We start from the raw sequence: 27,423 nt of genomic DNA on the forward strand, positions 1-27,423 counted from the left end.
TGGGGTCATCTAATATTTTTATCATTAATATTATTATTACTATTATAAAGCGGCTCGAGGGAGCAGTATTATTTTTAATAAAAAAGAACAGGTAGTCACTATTATTATCATTATTATAAGGAGGCCCATAAGGGGCACTATTATTTTAAGGAGGTCCGAGCCACACTATTAAAGTGAAACTGTCAGTAAGATCAACCCTCATAAGCCGTCTACATAAAGATGCAGGTCATAGAAAGTTGAATAGAGTGATGCCTTGATAGCCACGATTTGATGAATGTCTTAATCAGAGAAATCCACTTTTTTCTTAATATGTAAATGAGCTGTTAGGCAGGGTCATATTTGTAATAAAGACTCCCATTTTTGGAAGTGGTTGTGGCAGAGCAACATGGGCCAGCGTGCTTCATATGCCAGGGTTGGATGCAGCCCCAGCCCCACATGCCCTGTTCCCACAGAAAGATATTTCTGTTAGCACTGGAATCTGAATTTCTTATTGATACAAAACGCTATAATTTTTATTGTGTATAACAGATAAAAATAATTTATCTTACATAAAAAGACTCTAACTGATCAGAAGAGTAAAGCACCCATAGCGCTTTCCTCCTTGCCTGCATCTGGTACTGATGCTGAGCCTATATTGTTGCCTACTTAAGGGTTGCAAGGCAACTTCCTTATAAGGTAAGATGCCCCTTTAAGATTAGAACACAAGATTCCATTATGACATCACAATTAACCATCACTACTTCTACAAGTGTTTACACTCCTGTTGTCACTTTGACATTCCGGTGTCATTGTTGTCGGTGTGATAAGCCATATAGCTAGTCATATACTGACCGCGCTTGGATTACTTGAAATGTCTGGAATTCCTCCAGACAAACTTCAGGTGTTAGCACTACTCCAGGGGATTCTTACCACCTATGACCCTGACTTTGTGCTACCACTACCCGATGGCGTCCTCAGCTTCACTTACCGGCTGGTTATGGAGCTTGTGAGAGATTGCCTGACCAAATACCACCAAGGTTGTATAAGCTCAGAATATCTTGAGCATTTACAGCAGAACATCTGGACATTAGTACAGCAGGTAAGTAGCAGACAATCTGCACAAATTATATATAATAATAATGGAAAATAATAATGGAATACAAGTTTAAATTTAACCTGTGCCAAATACCCAGATAAGAATAGCCTGGAGTCAAAACAGGGCAATCAGGCTACATGACAAAGGAGAGGGTGGGATCTAAAGGGTTAGTTGAATTAGGGGTGGGAAGGTCCTGGATGCGGGGGGAGGAGGGAATAGGATTGGTTAACCCTTTATGGACCACAAAATTTTTTCCGCTCTCATTTTTTCCTCACTTTCTTTCAAGAGCCATAACTTTGTTATTTCTCCATTGGCATAGACATGTGAGGGCTTGTTTTTTGGGATGAGTTGCAGCTTTCAATGGCTCCATCCTATTTACCATACATTGTATTGAAACAAGGGGAAAAAAATTCCAATTGAGATGAAATGGTTCTTTGTGTCACTATATTCAGAGACCCATAACATTGTAATTTTTCTGTTGATAGGACTAAGTAAAGCCTTTTTTTGCGAAGTGAACTCAGATTTTTATTGATACCAAACACCTATCAGATCAGACTTTAACAAACGTGGCAATACCATATATGTTCATGAAGTTTATTGATTATTTTCATTTCTTGTTAATTTTCATCTTTATAGGCTGAAGAAAAATCCCAAAGTGGAGAATTGGCCTTTTTTAAACAACTGGCCCAGAATGTCCTGTATGTACTGGAGTATCCGGCCTACTCACTGGAGCGTCTGGTAAGGATCCATCATCTTCTACATCTCATGTCCTTGTTGTCTGATCTTCTCCAGATTACCAGTCATATAGCAGAAGGTCAGATTTATGATGGTAGAGGCCTTCCCCTCTCCGCTCCAGGCAGACACAGGATATTCTATGGCGGCCTGTCTCTGCGGCTCCATCCTCGGTGGTGATAGTCTGTACTCAGCGGTGCGGAGCTTGTATTTCTACCTCTGTCTCACTCCATCATCACAATCTTCCTCCTTGTAAATGCTGCAGTTCTGATAGAAGTTATTAGAGAACAGTTGTAGATACAAGTCCCTTAAATATTAATGTAAATTTGCTTGATAGAGCGGCCGTGAATTGTCCGTCCAATACTGAACTTGTCAAGTAAATCCAGGTTTAATCCTTCCCGCTTTATATATATGGTAATCTAGTGTTTGAGAAATGTTATATTAATTGTATATCTTATATCCATCAGGAAACATCAAAAGGCGACTCCGCAGAGGGGCAAAACCTAAATGTTGCTGACCCTGATAACAGTCAGCCAGGGCCAAAATCCGATCTGATAGAAGGTAAAACGATCATCTAATATTTTACTTTCAAATATTACGTTATTGAGAACGGCAAAGAATATGTGGATTTATTCTTCATCCTCTGGATAAATAAATAAGCAAATAAATAGGAGAAACCTGCATGGTCTGGGAGGGTGGGGAGTGAGCCCCTGATGCGCGTTTCATGTAGGCTTCTTCCATACCCCCTGGAAGAAGCCTACGCAAAACTTCTTCAATATCCCTTGGAAGAAGCCTATGCGAAACACATGTCGGGGTCTTGCTCCCCACCCTCCCAGACTGTGCAGGTTTCTCTTTTTTATGTGTCTTATTTATTTTGAGGACTACAGCTTGTTCCTATATCTTCTACATTCTAAACAGACACAAACTTGTATGAATACGATTATGAATAGGTTTTGAAGTGATTTTTATCAGTTGTTCTTGGTTTGAAAGAGAGAGCGTTCTCTGTGTCTGACATTCTCTTATTATTTTTTATCATGAATTGTTCTGATTAATCAATAAAATTTGTTATGTTTTTTGATATTTGACTTTTTTGCTTCCTTTTCTTTCGGTTATTACGTGCTGATACAGACATTTAATAAATGACGTTTCTTCACTATTTTAGGAATAACTGTGCCGGCAAATACTGATGGTGGAATATGCGAGACACCAGAGATCTTCCAGGAATCTGCCAGTGTAAGTATCAGGGGGACGTCTGTATATCGTCAGATGACGGGTGTGAATTATACATCCCATATTATATCCCATATGACAATGGGATATCACTGTTCGTCATGTAGATCAGACATATTATGTGTGATAATGGCGTTATTCTTCCTGCCCCCTCGGTGTGATGTCCCTTATCCTTCCCTGCAGTATTGATTTATGTGTATGGGGGATTTCCCTTTATAATATAATGGGGTCTGTGGAGGGTCCGGCTGGTATCACGTTCTCTACAGTGTAATCAGCGGGGACATAATATAGAAGAGAGACGTTCCTGCATCTTGAGCTTTTATTCTCCTGCATTTTCTGTCTTAATGTCATTTCTTATTCCTTTTTAGGCCTTGATCGGATCATTGAACCCAGTGAGAAATCCTTGTAAGAGCGACTATAAACCGATCAAACTGATCAGCAGTGGAGCCTTTGGGTGAGCTTTACTTTGGTATAATATTTATTTCCCAGGGCTCCTTATGATGATGCCTCGGTGTCCTGCCCATGTAATATTCCCATAGAGAAATTAGGAGTCCACATCACTGTCCACATCTCTCTGTCAGGTCAGTTAGGATGTGACGTGGATATGGACCCTCCATTGATAATCATTTATGGAGTATTATTTTATGCATTTCTAGACATGGATTTATAGTGATGGCCTCACATCTAGTATTAACCATTAGTACAGGAGATCGTTTGATGAGGTCGATAGATGGACTGTTAATAAGAATTTGTAATAAATCATGGATTTTCTTCCTCTCTAGGGCCGTCCACTTAGTGCGCCATAAAGACACAAACCAGATTTGTGCTATGAAGACAATGGACAAGGAGAACCTGAAAAAGCCAAAGAGACTTGAATTGGCCTTTCTGGAGAGGGACATCTCAGCATTCGCCGATTGTCCTTTTGTGGCCTCCATGTTCTGCTCTTTTCCTACTAAACTTCATCTGTGTATGGTCATGGAGTATGTACCAGGTAGGACACATCCATTGTATCTATATCCAGCCCACATCTGTTTAATCCTAGCACCTATATATGACCATAATGTGCCCACATGGATGGCTACATGTAGTATACAGTATATTCTCTACATTACACAGTATATCTCTATATAGGCCATCTTGTCCCAATATTTCCACTTATTTCATATTCACCCTCATCATGTGTAATTTACATTGAAACAAACCCTCACCTCTCATATTTGCTTTCTTCTATAGGAGGAGACTGTGCCAGTCTTATAAAGCGCAGGGGTCCTTTACCAGTCCCCCTGGCCCGTATGTACATTGCGGAAACGGTTCTTGCTGTGGAATACCTGCACAGTTATGGTGTGGTGCACAGAGACCTGAAGCCTGGCAAGTAAGTGACCCCAGTAGTATAGTATAGGGGAAAAAAATTATAGTTTTTGTACAGTCTATGGGTAATTACTTGGGTCTGACACCATTTCTTTGTTTCACAGCCTCCTGATATCATCAACAGGACATATTAAGGTCACCGATTTTGGGGTTTCAAAACTCGGCCTCATGAGACCAAGCTCAGATATCTACAAGGCTTCAACTGAGGACATCACCAGCGAGTTCCTTGATGAAGAGGTAGGCTTTACTTACAAGATCTTGCACTTTACAGATTTCATCTCTTTACCCTTCTCTGACAATTTCTCTATAAAACATTTGCACTAATGTTATTTGACGCAATTATATTTATTGATCATCATCTCATTCTTCTGTTGGTTTCCAGACTTTTGGCACCCTTAGTTACATGGCCCCAGAAATTATCCAAAGGAAAGGCTATGGAAGGCCCGTTGATTGGTGGTCAGTAGGGATCACCCTACATAAATTTCTTTTGGGACGTACACCATTTAGAGGGACTTTAAAAAGAGATATTTTACGCAGTGTCCTTGAGGGTAAGTAAAATAATCTGAATGCTTGTGATGTCACTGTTATTTGGTTTCATTGGTTTTCTGGTTTAATTTCTAGCCTTATTAAGAACATTTTTTATGAAAATTAATGAAAATGTTTAATTTCCTGTAATATTTGCTTTTTATATAACAGATAAATTAATTTGGACATATCATAAATACTCTACTCCACCCGATGCTCAGGACATCATCACTCAGCTGCTCAGAAAAGATCCAGCAGATAGACTTGGGACAGGTAATATTATAATAGTATTATGACTTATTACACCTCTTTGACCAGACAATTGGTTGTGTCCATGAGGTTCAGTAATCTACCTACTTATCCATTCCCCATTTTTCATGCTGTGACTTTCAGTACATTTCCTTCATGTCTGCTGTTACATCTTCAGTTCAGGTTAACATAAACTGTACCGATATGGAGCAGTTTCTCTAAAAATGACTGTATCACTTTCTTTCTTGTCTTCCTTTTCCAGGAGGAGCAAATGAGATCAAAATGCATCCATTTCTGCATGACTTAGACTTTGACAACCTTCTAAGTCAGAAGCCCCTGTTCGTTCCTGAGCTAAAGTCAGATGAGGATACCCGCTACTTTATCAGTAAGTAAAATGAGACGTCATCTGCAGAAAACTGCTTTGTGTCTTGTCTTTCATTTTATGTGAAAATAAGTTCTCAACATTATTAGTGATAACAGGGTGACTGTCTGACCGGGTCTTATACTAATTATCTCTGATAACACTTGTACTTTGTAGCTCGTTGTAGCAGACACATGAATTCAGATGAGGCGGACACAAGAGAGGACAATGACTGGCCAGAAATAAAAAACTTTGTATCATCTTATCAAAGGTTTTCTAAAGTAAGTATGTGGCTACTAATATGTCTAAAACCTATAATTACAAAAATGCTTAAAATAAATCAATTTATTTTTCTCCGTGTGTTTTAGCTAAATATCACCAATACCGGGATGATGACCAATGTAGAGCCTATGTCACCTCCACAGTGTTCCCAAGAGAACAGTGAAAAACACTCAGACATGTGAGTAGATTATTATTATTATGAGATTTAGTTCTGATATGTGTTCAGAACCAAATACAAGACACGAGTAACACAAATCTAAATCCAGCATCCACCACCCCTCTGTGCATCTGACTTGTGATAACACTGCAATAACAGTTGATTATTGTGACCAGCCATTCATTTCCTGCTCATTTCAGGCCAATATTACTAGTTGAGGGCCTGGGCAGGGTATCCCCTCTAGGTTGTCCTAATTGGCCTCACAAACAGGTGTTCTTCATTTTTTCTATTGTTTTTACTTTTAATTTACTGGTCTTTCTTCTACCAAACAGGCAGAAAGAGTCTTCCTCTTCTAATACTAAAGGAGACAATCAGTGTTTCACTGCTAAAAACAACGAGTCATCCTCGTCCTCATTGTCAGGTATGTACAGGTTTATAGGCCATCCAATTATAGCCTATAATCCAAAATTATAATGTGAATCAGCACATGAAGGCTCCAAAAATCATTTACTTTATTCCCGTTGCTCCCCTAAGTATTCTGTTTTTTGAGTTACGGGTCTTATTTAGTGCTAATTTTTATCGTCTTTTCCAAGAGGGCAGTGCTCACAAGATCCTCTGGGGCATGTCTTTAGGTTGCTCTGCAATATAAAATTGTGAGCCATGCCCCCTTGGAAAAGACCATAAAAATTAGCACTAAATATAAATGCCCATATCTCTACAACCATAGGGTGGATTTTAGCAAAACAAATATCAGAATACTCGGGGAAGCAGCAGACATAAGTTAATAGTGAATCTCAGACACTTTTGATCTAGTGACGGGTCCTCTTTAAAGTTGCATTGAATTATTATCTAACTGATTATATAATAACACAGTGGCTTGCTGCAAGTAATGTCATGATAATAAGGGGACATAGTTCCTTGGAGACACCACATGGCAGCACACAGAAATGCTACACGTGCATATTAATCAGTTGCATAACTCTATATAGATATAAAGAAAATATTTTAGAAGTTTATAATTAATATTTTTTTCTGACTTTTTGATTAGAATCTCCAGTTCAGAAGAAAAGAAAATATTTTCTAAAACTGAGAAGACAAGAAAAAACTGAGAAAGTAGAAGAGGGCGAAAGTAGGCGAGGTAAGTGTGACAATAATCTCCATGTTGTATGATGTCAGTGAGAAGAAGTCATGTGGAGCAGATGTTATCTGTCAGTGGTGGGATTGTCACATGTATGATGACTGGCAAAGATCCCTGCCCTCTGTGTGATGAGATTCCTCTAACGTTCTCCCACAGTGACACCACAGTAGTACCCTCTAATATGGAGTCCCATTACTTACATTAGTTTTACATCTTTTCTCATAGGTTCCATCTTCCGCCGGATGATATCATCCTGCCGGCGTGGATTATCCAGGGCTGCTCGCGCTGTCAGAGGAAGATGCTTTTTTGCCTGCTGTCACCAGGGCACCTTAGACATCTCGAGGACAGAAAACCCCCACATCTAGCACCCTGAAGAAACTACAGCATGTTCAACATCAATGCTGTACCTGTATGGAAGGATTTGAACCATCTACCCGTGGCCTCCTGACCAGCAAGAAACACCTGCTAAAGTTGAAGGCTTCTCCAAGAACACGTCTTCATCCTTCCATGCAAGATTTAATTAAACTAAATAAATACAAATTTTAAATTGATTAATGTCTTTTAGAATTTAATTGATTACTACTGATATTTTTGGTATATCAATACTATACATCATATACCATATATCTGAAGGGTTGGATTCCAAAGTGGAGAACAGCGGTTCTATGTCTCCAATTAATTCTCTGAACCTCAGCCAAAAGTGGAGAAGAGGACCAAAGATTCTGCTATTCCTAAGAGTACATACACACATAGCCTTGTAGATGCCAGTAAACCATCGTGAATTGCTGGCAGCTGAGCTTTAGGAAAGCTACCTGTCCGGAGATGTGCACCGTCGACAGTGGTGAAAAAAAGCATTATAATGAGAACAATATGGCCAAAGGTCCCCGGAGCCTTTGGCGCTGGCCGGTAGCCCAGATTGCCTCATTGTAATCTGCTAATGATTTCACAAGGAATGAAGCCCAGAGTGAAGAAGGAAGCCCATGAGAGTGATACCCACTTCAGAACAGAGAAAACTTTCCAATGGCTACAACGGTTTCTGTATTGGCCACAAGTAAATCGAGTGGTGAAAGAAGATTACCGGAAATCCCATCAGGGTGAGATGACTAAACCCCCTAAACACAGAACATCTATATAGGTGAAGAGGATTTCTTTCCCATTGGAAGTGCTGATGGTGGACTATCTTATGATCAACCGCTCCGATAATGGTTGTTTGTACTGTCTGGTGATGATGGATCATTTTAAAAAGTTTGCAGTCATGACTCCCACTGGGAATCAAACAGCCGAGTCAGCGGCCTGTGCCATCTGTCATGACTTCATGTGGGTATACGGGTGTCCAAAAAGAATTCACTCTGAGCTAGGAGCCTGTTTTAATGGAAAAGTCATGGATGAATTGCACCAACTGTACAACATTGAGAATTCCAGAACTACACCCTAGCACCCATAGGGAAATGGGGACTGTGAACGTTTCAACATAACTTTATCTACATTCTGAGAATTGTGGAGGACAACAGGAAGATGACAGGATGTCACACGCTGTCTAGCGCTGTGTATCTGCGGTCTATTCTAGATGCCGCTGTAACTTAAACTGTGAAATTCCCTCTTGTACTGCATGGGTTAATGCCAATTCTATTGCCATGTCCTGGTGGATGTGAGTTTCTGTGTGAGTCTACTCCCCTTAGCCTTTAAGTAGCCTCTCCTTCCACCAGGTGGTGCATCTGATAGAGTTTCAATCTATACGTGGAAGCCGTGCTGTGCAGTCCTGTTTGTTTGTGCCACTGAAGTCCTTTCCTTTGAGATTGCTGTACGTACCTTTGCTCTGAGGAGGGAGATTAGGGGAATTAGTGCAGGGCTTGTGAAGGAGTTAGGGCTTTGGGTGGAGACCCGAACCTTCTCACCATCAGAGATACCTTCGGGGTCAGGGCTATTCAGGGTTCCCAGTCTAGGGACAGATTAGTTTTCCCTGCTCACCCAGCCCGTATCTGCTATCTCCTCACCAGCATTCCCCTACACCGTGACACAGGAAGATGAAATGACCTGAATTTGTACCAGAAGTGGTCTAGTTGTACAGTAACCAGGTTCATGCCACGACAGGGTACACGCCTTACACGTTGCTGTTTGGACATAACAGCCATAAGGTTACTGAGCTAGAGCTTGATCCAGTGGAAGATTGTACGAAGATAAACACCACAACTTTGGTGTGGAAACACCAACATCGGTTAGAGACACTGAGACTTAAGATTGTACAGAAGCCCCAGGGGAAAAGGCATCCTGTAGTAACTCCTGTGCAGGAGGCACCATTACAGCTGGGGAATTGAGTTTTGGTTCAAGTGAAGCACCCTTGGGGAAAATTGGACTACACATGGGAGGCTGTTCCTCATCGAGTGACAAGGAGAGTACACCCCGAAAGGAGAAGACGTTGCACCAGAGAGAGTACGGCACCCTTACATGCTACCGCCACATGTGTCTGATGAAGAGAGAATGACCGGGGCTAGCTTAGAGGGTAGGCTAGAGGTCAAAATCACAGGAAGAGTGTCTCAAGACCTAAGTGTCCCAGAAGAGACAGGTCAGGAGGGACTTCACAGATCTGAATGTACCAACGCTCGTGTTTCACCCAGGAGGTATGCGGAAGATGATTTCATATGGCAGTATGTAATACAGCAGACACAGGAGTGTGTTTGGATATTGGCGACTCTGAGACCACCGTCAAGGAGCGTCTAGAGCATAAGTAACCTTTCTCATCCAAGTAATGGTAAGTTTAAAGACTGGAGGAAAGTAAGGAGAGTGAGTGACTCATATAATAGAAATGAGCTGTAAGGTATTTGTGGGCAGATGCTGCCATGTAGTGATCAGAGACTATAGGTGTAGGAACCTAAAAGGGTATTGCAACCAAGGCACAGAAGGCAGGCTGAATGAGAGGAAAGCTGAGCTAGGTGCACAGGGGACATGTGATCTGCAGCAGAAAAATACAAAAGCCAGGAAGTCAGTCTTCGCCCAGACTTGTAACAAGTCACCTGTGGGAGATAGGCCTGACGTAGGTGATGAGTGTGTCCAGAAACACAAGATCAGTATTAGAAGTGGATTAAGCAAGGGGTGCAGAGTCCTTACAGAGGCTAGGAGATCCTGATTGTCGAGGCTAAAGATAGCAGATAGCGCAGACCCTATTGCAGAAATTGAAATTCGGTCGTGTGAGCGTAGACCCAATTGGAAGGACAGAAATTTGGTTATGTGAGCAGAAGGGAGCATGAGTTGTCTCTCTGGAAATTGGAGGCAAGGACAGAAGGTCTGTGGTAGAAGAAATTGACTGTGGCCCACAGTGTGAGACTTTCATCCTTGCAGGAAAGTGTAGTGTGGGTACCTGTTAGGGTCTGGGGTGGTGACTGCCATTGGAAAATAGAGCGGGTTGACGGAGGCCCATACTGATTCGACCCAGACACTATTGGCTGACAGTCTAGTGTATCTTTAACTATTATGGGTTAGTGTGTTACATGGCCTTATTGCAATATTCATGCATATTGCACATTTGCACATAAAAAAATAATCTTTATATAACTGTAAACTATCACTAATCACATCAAACTGTATGTAAATATATTTAAAAAAAAAAAAAAAAGTTCAGTTTTTTCTATATAAAATGGTAAATAAGGTTCACGGTGCTAAATTTACTGTTTGCATTCGTCACAAGTATAATTTACATGTCTTTTGCATAAGTACTTTGCACAACTGCAACATATGACATTTTAATCCAAAGGCGTAAAGGGGTCTATTCAATGCAATACTTCAGTCTTAAAGCAATCCAATCAAGATAAATGAAGCATAGATGCCAATAAAATCAATATTTATTTAACCACTTCGCCCCAGAGCCTGTTTTTGCATTCGTGACCGGGCCAATTTTTTCAATTCTGACCACTGTCACTTTATGAGGTAATTACTCTGGAACGCTTCAACGGATCCCCCTGATTCTGAGAAAGTTTTTTCGTGACATATTGTACTTCATGATAGTGGTAAAATTTCTTCGATATCACTTGCGTTTATTTGTGAAAAAAATCAGAAATTTGGTGAAAATTGTGAAAATTTCGCAATTTTCAAACTTTGAATTTTCATGCCCTTAAATCAGAGAGATATGTCACACAAAAGAGTTAATAAATAACATTTCCCACATGTCTACTTCACATCAGCACAATTTTAGAACCAAAATTTTTTTCTGTTAGGAAGCTATAAGGGTTAAAAGTTGACCAGCGATTTCTAATTTTTCCAACAAAATTTACAAAAATATTTTTTTAGGGACCACATCTTATTTGAAGTGACTTTGAGGGGTCTTTATGACAGAAAATACCCAAAAGTGACACCATTCTAAAAACTGCACCCCTCAAGGTGCTCAAAACCACATTCAAGAAGTTTATTAACCCTTCAGGTGTTTCATGGGAATTTTTGGAATGTGGAAGAAAACAATGAACATTTAACTTTTTTTCACAAAAATGTTAGTTTAGACCTAATTTTTTTATTTTCACAGGGGTAACAGGAAAAAATGGAATACACAATTTGTAGTGCAATTTCTCATTAGCGCGCTGATACCCCATATGTGAGGGAAAACCACTGTTTGGCCACACTGCAGGGTTCGGAAGGGAAGGAGCGCCATTAGACTTTTTTAAAGTAAAATTTGTTTGAATAATTAGCAGACGCCATGTTGCGTTTGGAGAGCCCCTGATGTGCCTAAACAGTGGAAACCCCCCACAAGTGACACCATTTTGGAAACTACACCTCTCAAGGAATTCATCTAGGGAAGTAGTGAGTATTTTTTAATTTTTACATTTATACCATTGGACAGTGAAGAAAACATAATTGTATTTTTACCACAAAAAAATATTTTACCCTCAGATTTTACATTTTCACACAGGGCAATGGGTAAAAATGGTGCCGAAATGCGTCACACAATTTCTTCCAAAAGTGGCAATATCCCATATGTGGCTGTATTGTACCGCTCAGCCATACAGCGAGATCTGGGGGGGACGGTGCGCTATTTGACAATTGAAGAACAAATTATTGTAGAATAGGCATTTGGATTTGGGAGCACAAAATTTTCTGAATTTCTTTTGGGGGGCAAGGGCCATTTCGCTTTTCCAGAGCCTTTCTGCTACCAGTAACTTGGAAGACCCTTATATTTTTAACAGATGACGGTCCTGAGTGGGGGACTAGCTTTTTTTGAGGACTGAGTTGAAGCTTTTATTGGGAACATTTTACATAACATTTATCCGCCGCTCTAGGCTGAGCACTTACATCGGGGTTTCCATCTAAATTTCCAAGTGATGTAATTCAGATGAAACCCCTGCGGGATCCATTCACTGTAATGAGGCAGCAGAGTTACTCTGGACTCCATCTGGCCTCTGTTTTCAGAAGTGCACAAAACTGTGGTCAACCGCACTTTTATGCACGCCTAAAAAAAATGACACCGTGGGATCCCAGGCCAGATGGCATCCAGAGTGGCCTATATCTGCCTCATTACAGGGAATCTTCCGTCATGGGTTCCGGCTGAATCACGTATTTCAGAGATTTACACGGAAACTCTGGTGTAAGTGCTCAGCTTAGAGCGCAAGATAAATGTGAGCAGAGCCTTACTGCGATCTTTGGGAGACATAATAAACAAATCAGTAGCAGGTGAAGAATTGGTTTTATTTATTTTATTTATTTTTTTACGCCGTTCCTCGTGCTGTATAAGTGATAAGTTTATTTTTCGGGTCGTTGCGATTACAGAGATACCAGATTTATATCGGGTTTTTATGACTGACAGCTGTCACACACTAAAAGACGCTTTTTTGCAAAATCTAGTTTTTGCATCGCCATATTTTGAGAGCTATAATTTTTTCATATTTTGGCCGACAGAGTCATGTGATGGCTTGTTTTTTGCGGGACGAGTTGCCATTTTTATTGGTACCATTTTTGGGTACGTGAAATTTTTTGATTCCAGGATTTCAGGAATTGTTTTTTGAGTTTTTTTTTATGCCGTTCTGCGTGTGGTAAAAGTGATAAGGCAGCCTTATTCTTCGGGTCAGTACATTTACAGCGATACTACACTTACTGTATATTTTTTTATGCTTTGGTGCTTTTACACAATAAAACAATTTTATAGAAAAAATATTTTTTCTGCATCGCTTTATTCTGAGAGCTATAACTTTTTTATCTTTTGGCTTATGAAGCTGTATGGCGGCTTTTTTTTTGTGGAACAAGATGATGTTTTCAGCGGTACCATTTTTATTTCCATTTTGATATTTGATCACATTTTTTTCCACTTTTTGTTTGCCAATATGATGAAAAAGCATAGTTTTTTGCTCCGTTTTTTATTTATTTTTATTACGGTGTGCACAGAAGGAGTTAATTAGTGTGACAGTTTTATAGATTGGGTTGTTTCGGATGCGACGATACCAGATATGTGTACTCTTTTTGTTTTTGCATAAATATACGGATTTATTGGTTTAATATTTTATTTATTTTTATTTATTTTGTGATTTTTTTTAACAGTTTGAAAACATGTTTTAGACTTTTTTTTACATTTTTACTTAGTCCTGTATGGGACATTAATTTTTATTTTTCTAATTACTGTTCTCATGCAATGTAATACATAGTTACATAGTTTATAAGGCCGAAAAAAGACAAGCGTCCATCCAGTTCAGCCTATTTCTTGTGCACTGCAGCTATTCCGCAGTGTTGATCCAGGGGAAGGCAAAAAAAACAAAAAACCATGCGGTATAGGCCAATTTACATCATTGAGGAAAAATTCACTTCCCGACACCAATCTGGCAGTCAGATTAAATCCCTGGATTAATTAACTAAACATAAGATGTAATTTTATTGTTCTGAAGAAAGGCGTCCAGGCCTCTCTTGAACTCATTAAGTGAGTTGGACATCACCACTTCCTCTCCCAGAGAGTTCCAGAGTCTCACGGCTCTGACCGTAAAGAATCCCCTTCTATGCTGGTGCAGGAACCTCCTTTCCTCCAGACGCATAGTGTACCCCCTCGTCTTTGTCACCATCCTTGGTATAAACAGGTCATGGGAGAGATCTCTGTACTGCCCCCTGATGTATTTATACATGTTTATGAGGTCTCCCCTAAGCCTTCTCTTTTCCAACGTAAATAAGCCAAATTTTGACAACCTCTATGGGTATTCTAGTCCCTCCATTCCCTTTATTACCTTAGTCGCCCTCCTTTGTACCCTCTCTAGCTCCAATATGTCTTTCCAGAGCACCGGAGCCCAGAACTGTGCACAATATTCTAAGTGCGGCCTTACCAGCGCTTTATACAGAGGAAGAACAATGTTCTTATCATATGCCCCTATTCCTCTTCTGATGCATGCCATGACTCTATTTGCCTTCGCAGCTGCTGCCTGACACTGGGCACTCCAATTTAATTTGCTATTAACCAAGATGCCCAGGTCCTTCTCCATGTCAGATTTCCCCAACGGTTTCCCATTTAATATGTATGGGTGACTGCTGTTTTTCTTTCCCATGTGCATGACCTTACATTTATCGGCATTGAACCCCATTTGCCATTTTTTGGCCCAACTCCCCAATTTATCTAAATGCTCCTGTAGCTGTGCCCTATCCTCATCTGTATTAACTACTTTACAAAGTTTAGTATCATCTGCAAATATTGCTATTTTACTATGCAACCCTTCCACTAGATCATTAATAAATATATTAAATAATATAGGGCCCAAGACAGACCCTTGAGGCCCTATATTAGTAACCCTGACACCCCCTGAGCTTACTCCATTGATAACCACCCTCTGCTTTCTATCACTCAGCCAGCTCTTTACCCACTTGCACACATTATCCCCCAGACCAAGCATTCTCATTTTATATACCAACCTTTTGTGTGGCACGGTATCAAACGCTTTGGAGAAGTCAAGGTCTACAACATCCACTGACTCTCCCCGGTCCAGCTGTGAGCTCACCTCCTCGTAGAAGGCGATCAGGTTTGTTTGGCAGGAGCGATCCCTCATGAATCCATGTTGATATGCAGTTAGACAGTTATTATCATTAAGATATTCTACAATAGCATCTCTAAGAAATCCTTCAAACAATTTACCCACAACAGACGTTAAGCTGACTGGTCTATAGTTCCCAGGCTCACTTTTAGACCCCTTTTTGAATATTGGTACCACATTTGCTTGGCGCCAGTCTAGTGGGACAGTCCCTGTCCATAAAGAGTGCTTGAATATAAGATACAGCGGTCTGTCTATCACATTACTTAATTCTTTTAGTACCTGGGGGTGTATGCCATCTGGGCCTGGTGACTTGTCTATTTTGATATTATTTAGGCGTTTCTGAACTTCCTCCTGGGTTAGGTGGGTGATATTTAGCGGAGGGTTTACTTTATCACTCTGCATTTCCTCCGATAAATTGTTTTCTTCTGTGAAAACAGTGGAGAAGAAGCTATTGAGTAGGTTTGCTTTACCCTCATCGCCCTCTATGATTTTACCCAGGTTATTTTTCAATGGGCCAACTCCATCAGTTTTAATCCTTTTACTGTTTATATAGTTAAAGAACAGTTTGGGATTCGTTTTACTTTCCTTGGCAATGAGTCTCTGTCTCCTCTTTTGCTATTCTTATTTGTTTCTTACAGATTTTGTTTTTTTTCCCTATAAGATATTAGCGCTTCCTCGCTGCCTTCTTGTTTAAGTTTACCGAAAGCCCTTTTTAGTTTTTCATTGCCCTCTTGACTTCCTTATTTAGCCACATTGGCTTCCTCCTAGTCCTAGCCCTTTTATTCCCATAAGGTATGTACCTTCTACAGTGACTATGTAGGACTGTTCTGAAAATTTCCCATTTTCTATCCGTGCTCCTTTTACTGAAGATACTATCCCAGTCTATAAGGTGAAGGGCATCTCTTAGCTGATGAAACTTTGCCCTCCTGAAGTTCAGTGTTTTTGTGACTCCCTTGCTGGGCACCCTACTGAAGCACATGTGGAATTGTATAATGTTGTGGTCACTATTTCCCAGGTGCCCCCCGACCTGCACCTCAGTTATTCTGTCTGGCCTGTTAGTTAATATTAAGTCTAAAAGGGCCGTCCCTCTAGTTGGTTCCTGCACAAGTTGTGACAAATAATTGTCTTTGATAATTGACAGAAACCTGTTTCCTTTCTGAGATCTACAGCTTTCGGTTTCCCAGTCTATATCGGGGTAGTTGAAGTCCCCCATAATAATCACCTCGTTATTTTTTGCTACTTCGTCTATTTGTCTCATTAATAGACTTTCCGTGGCTTCTGCTATATTTGGTGGTTTATAACAGACTCCTATGATAATTTTATTATTGTTTTTTGCCCCATGTATCTCCACCCATAAGGACTCGACCTCCTCATTTCCCTCCCATACATCCTCCCGTATTGTAGGCTTTAGACACGTCTTTACATATAGACAGACTCCAGCCCCTTTCCGACTTCTTCGATCCCTTCTAAACAGACTGTAACCCTGTAAGTTAACTGCCCAGTCATAGCTTTCATCTAACCATGTCTCGGTTATTCCCACTATGTCATAGTTACCTGTAGATATTTCTGCTTCCAGTTCATCCATCTTGTTTGTCAGGCTCCTGGCATTTGCTAGCACGCAGTTTACACGATTTTGTTTTGTTCCAATCTTCTCCCTGTGGATTGTATTAGAAATTTTCTTACCTCCTTTCCAAATATCTTGTCTTGGACCTTCTTTGTCGCACTTCATATCTTTCATTAGTATGTCCTCTGGTTGCATGTTCGTGTCCGGCGTTTTTCTTCCCACCCCCTCTTCTTCTAGTTTAGCGCCCTCCTGATGAGTGTTGCGAGTCTCCTGGCGAATGTGTGTTTCCCAGTTTTGTTGAGGTGTAGTCCGTCTCGGGCAAGGAGTCCGTCATAGACGTAATTCACACCGTGGTCCAGGAATCCAAACCCTTGTTGTCTGCACCATCGTCTCAGCCAGTTGTTCACATCAAGGATCCTGTTCCATCTCCTGACGCCATGCCCATCTACTGGAAGGATAGAAGAAAAAACTACCTGCGCATCCAGTTCTTTTATTTTCTTCCCCAATGCTTCAAAGTCCTTGCAGATTGTCGGTAGGTCCTTCTTTGCCGTGTCATTGGTGCCAACATGTATCAGAAGAAATGGGTGGACATCCTTGGAACTGATGAGCTTCGGTATCCTATTGGTAACATCCTTGATCTTAGCCCCTGGGAGGCAGCATACTTCTCTTGCGATTATGTCCGGTCCGCAGATAGCTGCTTCTGTTCCTCTCAGTAGTGAGTCTCCCACCACCACCACTCTTCTTCCCTTCTTGGCTGTCCTTTTTCTTGTCGCTTCTGGGTGTTTCTGGGTGCTCTTTTCTTTTTTGCTTGCTGGTAGTTCCTCATCCTTAGGTGTGCCATCTTCATCCTCCACAAGTCCTTGGAATCTGTTTCTCAGTTGTGTGGTTGGTGGTGTCTCCATGGTGTTCTTGCTTCTTTTGGTCACTTGCCTCCACTTGTCTTCCTCTGGAGGTTCTCTGACGCTTCCTTCACTTTCTGTGACCAGTAGTGACGCTTCTGTTCTGTCCAGGAAGTCTTCATTTTCCTTGATGAGTTTTAATGTCGCAATTCTTTCTTCCAGCCCCCGCACCTTTTCTTCTAAAAGAGCCAGTAGTCTACACTTCTGGCAGGTGAAGCTGGTTTCAGCTTCTGGTCGATCTGTGAACATGTAGCACATGTTGCAGCTCACCATGTAGGTTGTCACATCTGCCATGCTGCTCCTTGTCCCTGCTGACTTGATGTCTGTCTTCTTTCTTGTGATACCCTAGGATAAACAAATTAAACAAATTCGCGCGCCGTTTCCAAGACATGTATTACATTGCATGAGAAGTTTGCTGACAGTTTCACACTGTCTCTCTCCTGCTAGGCTTCAGCTGCAGACTGACCTCCAGCTGCCAGAAGAACGGCAGGTCCTGGAAGGCATCAGGGGGCCGTCGGAGAGGTAAGTGGACGACCCCCTCTCCTCTCACTATCTTCTATTAGCTGCGATCACTATAGATTGCGGCATATAGAAGATAGGAAAGGGTTAACATCATTGGGACCTGATCCAATCAGGTTCCGATGATGTCCGCTGTCAGAGCTGTCGCTCTGAACCACAACCGTAGCACTTGCAGGACCCTGGGGGTCCTGAGGGCTGCGGGACCGCCGACCGTTCATAAACGTCAGTGCTGCACAGAGCCCAGGCAGCGCCAACGTTTATGTACAGTGGGCGGTCGGGAAGCGGTTAAATTCATTAAAACAGTCAGTAAAAAACACAGTACTAAAAAAGGAGAAGTAAATAGAAGGATCCCACAGTCAGTAGGTTGGGAGTATGACCAAGAGTGTGAGCGAGGTAATAGGTATCAGCACATACAAGGATAATATAGAGGCATATGTGGCACCCCAGGGGGTCTGGTTGCCACAGTGGTAGAAATACCATGTCTGAGAGCGAGCATGGGTTTTCCTGGTCAGGAGCACATTTGCATGCAACGCCTCCTGCCTCAGTCCAGGGAGGGGAGGAACCTGCCCTTTATAAACTGGATCTGGGGCGGGGTTAGTGAGTAGTTCCAGAGACAGGGACAGAGCAGCAAGGAGCTCTGTAGGAGCCAGGAGCTAAAGACCAGGGACAGGAGCAAGCTGAGCTCGTCTTTGGCTGAAGACGCAGAGAACCGGACACCGGAGTCCGAGGCTGTGAGGATATTCACATCCAGCAGCAGAAACCACCTGGCAGGGGATTCCAGGTCCTCTGGCCATAGAAAGCCCGGAGGCTCAGTCACAAGCAAGGGACCGGCACCGCCATCGAGGAGCGGAAGGTACCAAAGGCCCCAAGTCACCAGCCATACAGGTGAGCACCACACGGTACACTCAGGGACGTGGGCTACCACACGACTACAGCAGGGTAGCCAGGAAGAGTGCAGTCAGACGGGAAGGCCTACAACTCCACCTGGCCAGGGGGACTCTTGTTCGCTCACAGACTGACCAGGCCTCTAATGTTAGCCAGTACTCCCCGCAGGGCCTTCTTCATTACCAACAGTAAAGACCCTGAACTGCACTGCACGGACTCTGAGTCATCTCTGCTGCGCCCATGCACCGTGACCTTCACCATCTACACATGCTGCCCTGAGGCTATTCTCCTCCCGTGGGGAGTTATACTACCCTCTGCTGCGCACACAACATCAGCCTCAGCGGTCTGCCCTGCAGCGACGGTTCTCAGTGACTGCAATCCACGGGTGGCATAGTCGGACATTTCAACATTAAAAACCAAGTAAACAGATCCGCCACTGGTTTGACCACCCTGAGCCACGGGACTGGGTCGCCGCCACGGAGACTATAACCCCTAGCATAACACAGAGAACCGGCTCTGGGTATTCCCCCACACAGCGGCCCAGGGGGCGCGTCACATAGAAGGCCTGTAAAGTGTCGCAGGCAATAGAAAAAATAATAATAATACAGCAATTAGTGATAGTGAGGACCCAAGATATAGAGTCACACAAATAAACTCAACGGTATGAAAACCTGTCAAGTGAATACTTTATCATTAGAGGCTATAAAGTGTTGCATGCAATATATATGAGGAAAAAAGTCCATAGATAGTGTTGTATATAACCTTGAAGGAAAAAAGAATAAAACTCAATATGGTAACACTACCACAAAAACCCTAGGAAGACCAGAAGTTATGGCGAGAAGACATATAGCTGAGTGCTGGTTAAAATGCAATATAGACTTGTGTCAAGAGAGATCCATTCAACATAAAGCAGACATAATACATCATAACACGGCAGGTATATAAGGAGTGGAGGGAAGAGGCAATGCAACCTGGTGACTGTGAGAAAAAGGACAACCCCAACGCGCGTTTCACGTTCCGCTTCTTTGGGGGGAAGGATACATAGGGGGTAGGGAAGCTCCCTTATATTGAGCCGTGCTCAGTGTACTCACGTGTGGCTGCATCGGCGCTTCTGGAAACCACAACAGAACGAAAGCAGCGGCAGCAGCGTGCCACGTCACCAGGCCCCGCCCACCGGCCGACGCGTCAGCCCGTGAGGAGGGGAGAAGTGACGTTGGAGGACGCGTCACCACGGCAACCTAATTCGGCCCGGAACCGAAAGCGCACACCACGGGAAAGCTAACCGCAGTATGGAAAGAGATGCACCAAATCCAAGTAAGGATAAGCACATCATAAGATCTCCCCAGCATAGAGCCATTAATCAATACTTCAGTCATAAAGGAAGCAAGGAAGTGTCATGATGGTCGTCCCTTGATATTGTGGCACCCTGCTACTACAGGTACCACAGGACCCAAAAGGATGCATGGATGGACTTCTCCACAAGAGGCCCTTACTACACACAGACACCTCCACCCTTCCACCTCATACCACCAGAGGGTGCCCTGTTAGGGATATATATACTGGAGGGTGGAGTTAGGTAGAGAGAGTGTGCTGACACTTTAGAGCAGTGAAGAAGCAGCATGTCTGCTGCTGTGTTGAGGACCCCGAGTGTGGCCAAGGCAAAGAGAGAGGAGAGAAGAGTTAAGGGGGCAGGGGAGCATCTGAAGCTCACCCCAGGACACAAGCCGGACACCGGGTCCGAACTTACAGGGTCCTCTATACCCAGTAGGGACAACCGGCATACCAGGAGGATTCCAGACCCCTGGTTCACCTGAAGCTATCATCATTTTACAGAACTAGGAACCACGAAGGCCCCAGCGTCCAGGGATAGTGGTAGCCAAAGAAAAGTTCTACTACAAGCAGACAGGTGAGAGAGTGAAACAGCATAAAAGCTAGGCCTAGTTCCAGGCTGGCCAGAAGCTTTAGAGGAAGGAAGAAACGGATCAGGAGGCCTTATACCCACTCAATGGGGAGAATCCAGAAGTGCACCCTTCCTATCAAGTACCCTGGACTGTACCTGCCGTCAACACCAGTAAAGGTACTGAAGCGAACCCCCTGTGTGCGTATCCGTCATTCCCCCTGACCGGACCGGGTCACCTCTCATCTGCATCCCTTCCATCAAGCCTGCCCCGGGGGCCCGCTCCGCCTGTGGGGAGCAGAAACATCCCAGCTGCCATCCCATCACCCCCGGAGGTCTGCAGCAGTGCCGGTACCCATTACCGGGAACCACAGGTGGCGTCAAGAGACAAAACTGTTAACAAAACCCCTTTTAAAGAGTGACCCCAGGGTACGGGCCCGGGAGCCGACTGCCGTGACATCCCACAGAAGGTCAAGGCCCGGGTACCGAGTCTCCCCTACATGTCCCCTGGGCAAGTCACATTCTTCCTGGTGTCACGAACAGGATTTCGTGCCCGTTGCCACCGGGTACTGTATGCCGTATTTGAACTGTGTTTTAACTGTGGTGAACATCGCAGCCATTACCGCGTCGCCGCGCGGGAAGAAGAATGGCGTAACCACGGGAACCAGAGAGGCGTGACTGTTGGTAGCGCGCGAAGCTCAAGCCCCGCCTCGCGCTCTGATGCAGCAACAGGAAGCGTCAGGTCCTGGAAGGAGACCGTGATCTGCGGAGCTGCGGCCTACCTGATAAAAGTAAAGAAAGTAGGCTACGGTTTACTAGGGGGGCGCAACCATGGCCGACGACCAGCAAGACGCCGGAGCACCAGTTAACGCTATCGATGCTCAACTCGCGCCCGGCGCTGCTCAGGCCGGAGCGGCCGCCCCACCAGCAGGGGTCGTGACTCCAGTGATACCCATGGCCCTGTCGTACGTCCCCGGAGTGAAATGGATTCTCCAGTATGACGGCAAACCAGACACCCTGTCTGGGTTCAAAAGGAAAATATGTGGTGTATTGGACATGTACTCAATGACTGGTAAACAGAGAGCCGCTGTTGTGCTGGGACAATTGACTGGTGCCGCAGAGCGGGAAGTTGAAACCTGGCCGTCCGCAGACCAGTAATCAATATCTATTATATTTAAGAGGCTGCAAACTGTCTTTGAAAACCGCACTGAGACAGATCTTCGGATGAGATTCTACCACTGTACCCAGAAATCTGAGGACAGCATCCAGGACTATGCATGGCGTTTACAAGAGGCCCTGCAGGCCCTGAAACAGATTAGCCCATACATGATGAAGACAAAGTGCTGATAGAACAATTCATCCGGGGGTTAAGGTCCCAGGAGGAGAGCAGAACTGTACGGGGGAGGGCCTTAGATCATCCAAATGCCACCTTTGACGCCCTGAAGGACATGGCTATTAAAGGCCTTCAGCCCCTGGAAACATCAGATACTGCTATCCCAGTCAAGGCCCGGGTACCGAGTCTCCCCTACATGCCCCCTGGGCGAGTCACACTCTTTCTGGCATCACGGACAGGATTTCATGTCCGTTGCCACCGGGTACTTTGTGCCGTATTTGAACTGTGTTTTAACTGTGGTGAACATCGCCACCATTACTGCGTCGCCGAGCGGGAAGAAGAGGGTTGTAACTGCGGGAACCAGAGACGCGTGACCATTGGTCGCGCGCGAAGCTCATGCCCCGCCTCGCGCTCTGACGCAGCAACACTGTACCCAGAAACCTGAGGACAGCAACCGGGACTATGCCTGGTGTTTACAAGAGGCCCTGCGGGCCATGAAACAGGTTAGCCCAGTCAGCATACTTGATGAAGTCAAAATGCTGATAGAACAATTCATCCGGGGGTTAAGGTCCCAGGAGGAGAGCAGAACTGTACGGAGGTGGGCCTTAGATCATCCAAATGCCACCTTTGAAGCCCTGAAGGACATGGCTATTAAATGCCTTCAGCCCCTGGAAACATCAGATACTGCTATACAGCGTTACCAGGGAGGGGCCACCCCAATGCCCACAGCACTCACTGCCCCTTCATTAGCGGCTGAGGCAAAAGTGCAAGCAGCTTCCTCTAGAGAGCTGGACATCCTGCGCTCTGAAGTGTGTCAGCTAAGTAAAACCCTGGCCACTGTCCTAAGCGCCCTGCAGCTACAGACGGAGCCCGAGCCAGAAGGAAGGATCCTACTCGCTGACAGCCCTGAGGATGTCCCCTGGATGAGGAGAAGAAGGAGGACAATGCCACCCCGTGGGAGGCCAACCGACGGACGTCGCCCTCCAGGAGAACTCATCTTCTACCGTTGCCACAAGGCAGGCCACATCACACGGATCTGTCCTTTAAATGGGCAAACCCTGGGGCCAAGGGCCGACATCGAGGAGTAGATCAACCAGGCCCATTGAGCTGGTACTACCGGTTTGTAGGAGGAAGGCCTTTCCTGTCCATTGTGCTGGACGGCATCGCAACACCTGCACTACTAGACACCGGGTCACAGGTAACCATCATACCTGACGTTCTTTACAAAAGGTACTGGTCCATAGATGAACTCCGCCCGCCAGCCCCAAACCTCTCTGTGTATGCCTCCAATGGCCTTCCTCTGAACCTAGTCGGGGTTAAGGATGTGACAGTGAAGGTGGGAAGGGTGGAACTAAAGGACCAAGGACTGATTGTAATAGAGTCTAACCCTGGTGATACAAACCCATATATGATACTTGGCACAAATGTTGTTGGTAACTGTTTGGTAGAAGTGTTGTTTTTACTCAAACAGATTGCTGACACTGCCAAACCGGGGCAGAGGAAGGTGCTCCAGAGAGAGATTCGAGCCCTCCTGTACCAGCAAAAGGTAAAGCTAACAGGTGGTGAGATTGGTAATGTCACCTGTACATTACCAGACCTGATACCCATTGTGATTCCCCCAATGAGTGAAATGCTGATTTGGTGTAAGGCAGCAATAGGTCTCAAGGGACAAAACTGCCAGGCGGTAATAGAGCCTGTAAACTCAGAGCACAGACAGACCTAGACTCCTAACTGCTAGAGGGGTAGTTGATGTGTGCAATGGGAGGGTACCTGTACGCCTCCTAAATTGTGGGGAGGAGGAAGTCAAATTTCCAAGATACGCCACTGTTGCCAGACTGTATACTGTGAATAATAATGCCATACACACCATGGAATCCTTTACCCCACCAGATACGGTGGAAGACAATGACTCCGAAACTCAGCTGGAGGAATGGTGTCAACAGCTCCATGTTGGAACTGACGCCACTCCTGTCCATCAAAAACACGGTGTTTACAGAGTGGTTCAGGAATACGAACAGGTGTTTAGTAAACACCCACTTGATTTTGGAAGGGTCAAAGGGGTACAACACCACATACCCATAGGTAACCATCCACCCATTAAGGAGCGTTACAGACCCATACCACCAGCACACTACCAAAAAGCAAAAGAAATGTTGCATGACATGAAAAAGGCAGGGGTAGTAAGGGATATCTGTAGCCCCTGGGCAGCTCCCCTAGTCCTGGTCAGAAAGTAGGACGGTAGCATGAGGATGTGTGTAAATTATAGACAAATTAATCAAATAACACGTAAAGATGCATACTCTTTTCCCCGTATAGAGGAATCCCTGGCTGCACTGAAATCTGCCAATTATTTCTCTACATTGGATCTCACTAGCGGGTACTCGCAAGTTTCTGTCGCTGAGGAAGACCGGGAGAAGACAGCCTTCACCACCCCGATGGGATTATGCAAATTCAAGAGCATGCCGTTTGGACTCTGCAACGCACTCGGAACGTTCCAGAGGTTGATGGAGTGTTGCTTGGGACACCGGAACTTCGAGACAGTGCTGCTATACCTGGATGACGTTATCGTGTACTCGAGGACGTATGAAGACCATCTAAAGCACCTGGCGGAGGTATTTGAGGCATTGTCCCGGTATGGGATGAAACTAAAACCTTCCAAGTGCCACCTGCTCAAACGGAAGGTTCAGTACCTGGGACTCGTAGTCTGCTCAGAGGGGAAAGCACCAGACCCAGAGAAGGTCACTGCCATCCAGAAGTGGCCTGAACCAAGGAACATCAAAGAAGTATGTCAATTTCTGGGACCGGTCGGGTACTACAGGAGGTTCAGTAAGGACTACACCAAAAAGGCAGCACCTTTACAAGATCTCCTAGTAGAACAGTCCAAAAGAGGTAAAAGTCCCCCATTCCAGTGGGGCAAAGAACAGACTGAGTCCTTTGCATTGATGAAGGAGACTCTAACCGGGGAGGAGATCCAAGCTTACCCCGACTACAGTCAACCCTTTCTGTTATACACAGATGCCAGCAACAAGGGACTGGGAGCTGTGTTGTCCCAGAAGCAAAACAGCAGAGAAAAGGTAATTGCCTATGCCACTAGGAAGCTTCGCCCTACTGAGAGGAACCCAGAGAATTACAGTTCCTTTAAGCTGGAGTTCCTGGCTTTGGTCTGGGCTATCACTAAAAGATTCAAACATTACCTAGCCTCAACTAAATTTACAGCCTTTACCGATAATAACCCCTTGACACACCTGGAGACAGCCAGGTTGGGAGCCATGGAACAGCGTTGGGTGGCCAAATTGTCGCATTACCAGTTCACAATCAAGTACCGGGCAGGTCACAAGAACACTAATGCTGATGCCCTGTCAAGAATGCCCCACCAGTCGGACACTGAGGATGAAGTGGATGACCTAGAAGAAATTGAATTACCTGCTTTCCACAGAAATGGAATGGTCCACGAGCAACACGCCTCCAGAAGATGTCATGGTAGGACGCCAAACCCTCTACCTCATCACAGCTGGAAGGAGACCCAGGACAGTGACCCGGTTGTCATCTTCATCAAAGGACTGAGAACCCAAGAAGGTTCTCACCTGGAGAAGGATGCTCCTTCACAAGCCAAACACCTGTGGAATGAGAGAAGCCGGCTGTTCATCTACAGAGGAAAGCTGTGCAGAAGGTACGTCAACCCCAGAACCCATGAAATGGTGTGGCAGATTGTAGTACCCAGGACAGATATCCAGATGGTGCTAGAAGCCTACCATGACCAAGCAGGTCACTTTGGCTGGAAGAAGCTGGAAACCCTGCTGAAGGACCGGTTCTATTGGGTTGGAATGCGGAGTTCCATAGAAAGGTGGTGCTGGAATTGTGGGCCCTGTAGCCTCAGAAGGAAGGACTACGGAAGTCAGAAAGCACCCTTGCAGTCCATCAAAAGAACCCAACCCCTGGAGATTGTCGCTCTGGATCACGTCAAACTGTCACCCAGCAGATCAGGCTATTCCTATGCACTGACCATGGTGGATCACTATTCCCGGTTCTTGGTTGTGGCCCCTGTCAAGGATCTGACAGCAGAAACTGCAGCAAGAACGTTCCAAGCCTTCTTCTGCAGGCCCCATGGATACCCGGACAAGGTGCTAGCAGATCAAGGCCCTGCCTTTGAAGCTGTTTAAAGAATTCTGTCTCTGTACGGATGCAAGAAGATCTGGACTACACCGTATCATCCTCAAACCAATGGTATGTGTGAGAAAATGAATAACATCGTCATTGACCTGTTAAAAACCCTACCTTTGGAGGAGAGGAACCAGTGGCCAGAAAAGCTACCTGACCTAGTGGACCTGTATAACCACATACCTGTGAGTTATACTAATTGTACCCCAGCGTACCTTATGAGAGCAAGACCTGGAAAATTGCCCATGGACCTGGATCTCGGTGTGGTAGAACCTGCTGCGGATATGTCCACTGAAGACTGGGACACAAATCGGGAAGAGCAGTACAGGAGAGTACAGGCCTGTGTTGCAGACAGCCTAAATAAAGTCAGGGAAAGACAAGAAGGCCAGTATAACAAGCATGCACCAGCAGAACCCTTGGCACCAGGAGAAATAGTGCTAAAGCGGAAAAGAAGGGGTCACAAGCTCGATGACCAGTGGGAAAGAGAGCCCTACACCGTGTTAAATTCCAGATTTGACAACACCAAAACCTGCCTGATCAGCAAGGATGGAGGTAGGACAACCACAACAGTCTCAAGAGACCACTTTAAATTGTGCCCAGGTCTACTGAAGACACAGGAGGAAGAAGTACCTCTTATAATACCGGAAAAACCCAAGGAAGATGTAGTTCATACAGTTCTAGGAGACTTCCCTGCAGACTGGCCTCAACTCGATGGAGCAGTAATCATACCAGTGATACACTTCTGTCAGCCACCAGAAGAACCTCCACCACAAGAAGAGCCTGTGAGCACCCTAGAAGAACCTGCTCAGGAACAGGAAGAGTCCCCAGTAAGAGGAGGATCACCAGTTGAAGCAGAACCTGAGGGTTTAGTAAACAGTGCACTTGCCAGTCCCATAGAGAGATTGAGGCAGTTCTATAACTTACCCGCACGTACACCTGATAGGTTAGCGGATAGTGCATGCACAGACACCAGTATCACCCCAGTGCTACGTAGATCCACACACAGCACACAAGGCCAAATCCCTACCAGGTATAGGGAATAAGGTACAAAATGCCTACAGTGTAAATAGTT

The sequence above is a fragment of the Phyllobates terribilis genome, unplaced genomic scaffold (assembly GCF_046119375.1).
Source record: "Phyllobates terribilis strain yellow unplaced genomic scaffold, ASM4611937v1 Scaffold_3__8_contigs__length_932513732, whole genome shotgun sequence".
Lineage (NCBI taxonomy): Eukaryota > Metazoa > Chordata > Amphibia > Anura > Dendrobatidae > Phyllobates > Phyllobates terribilis.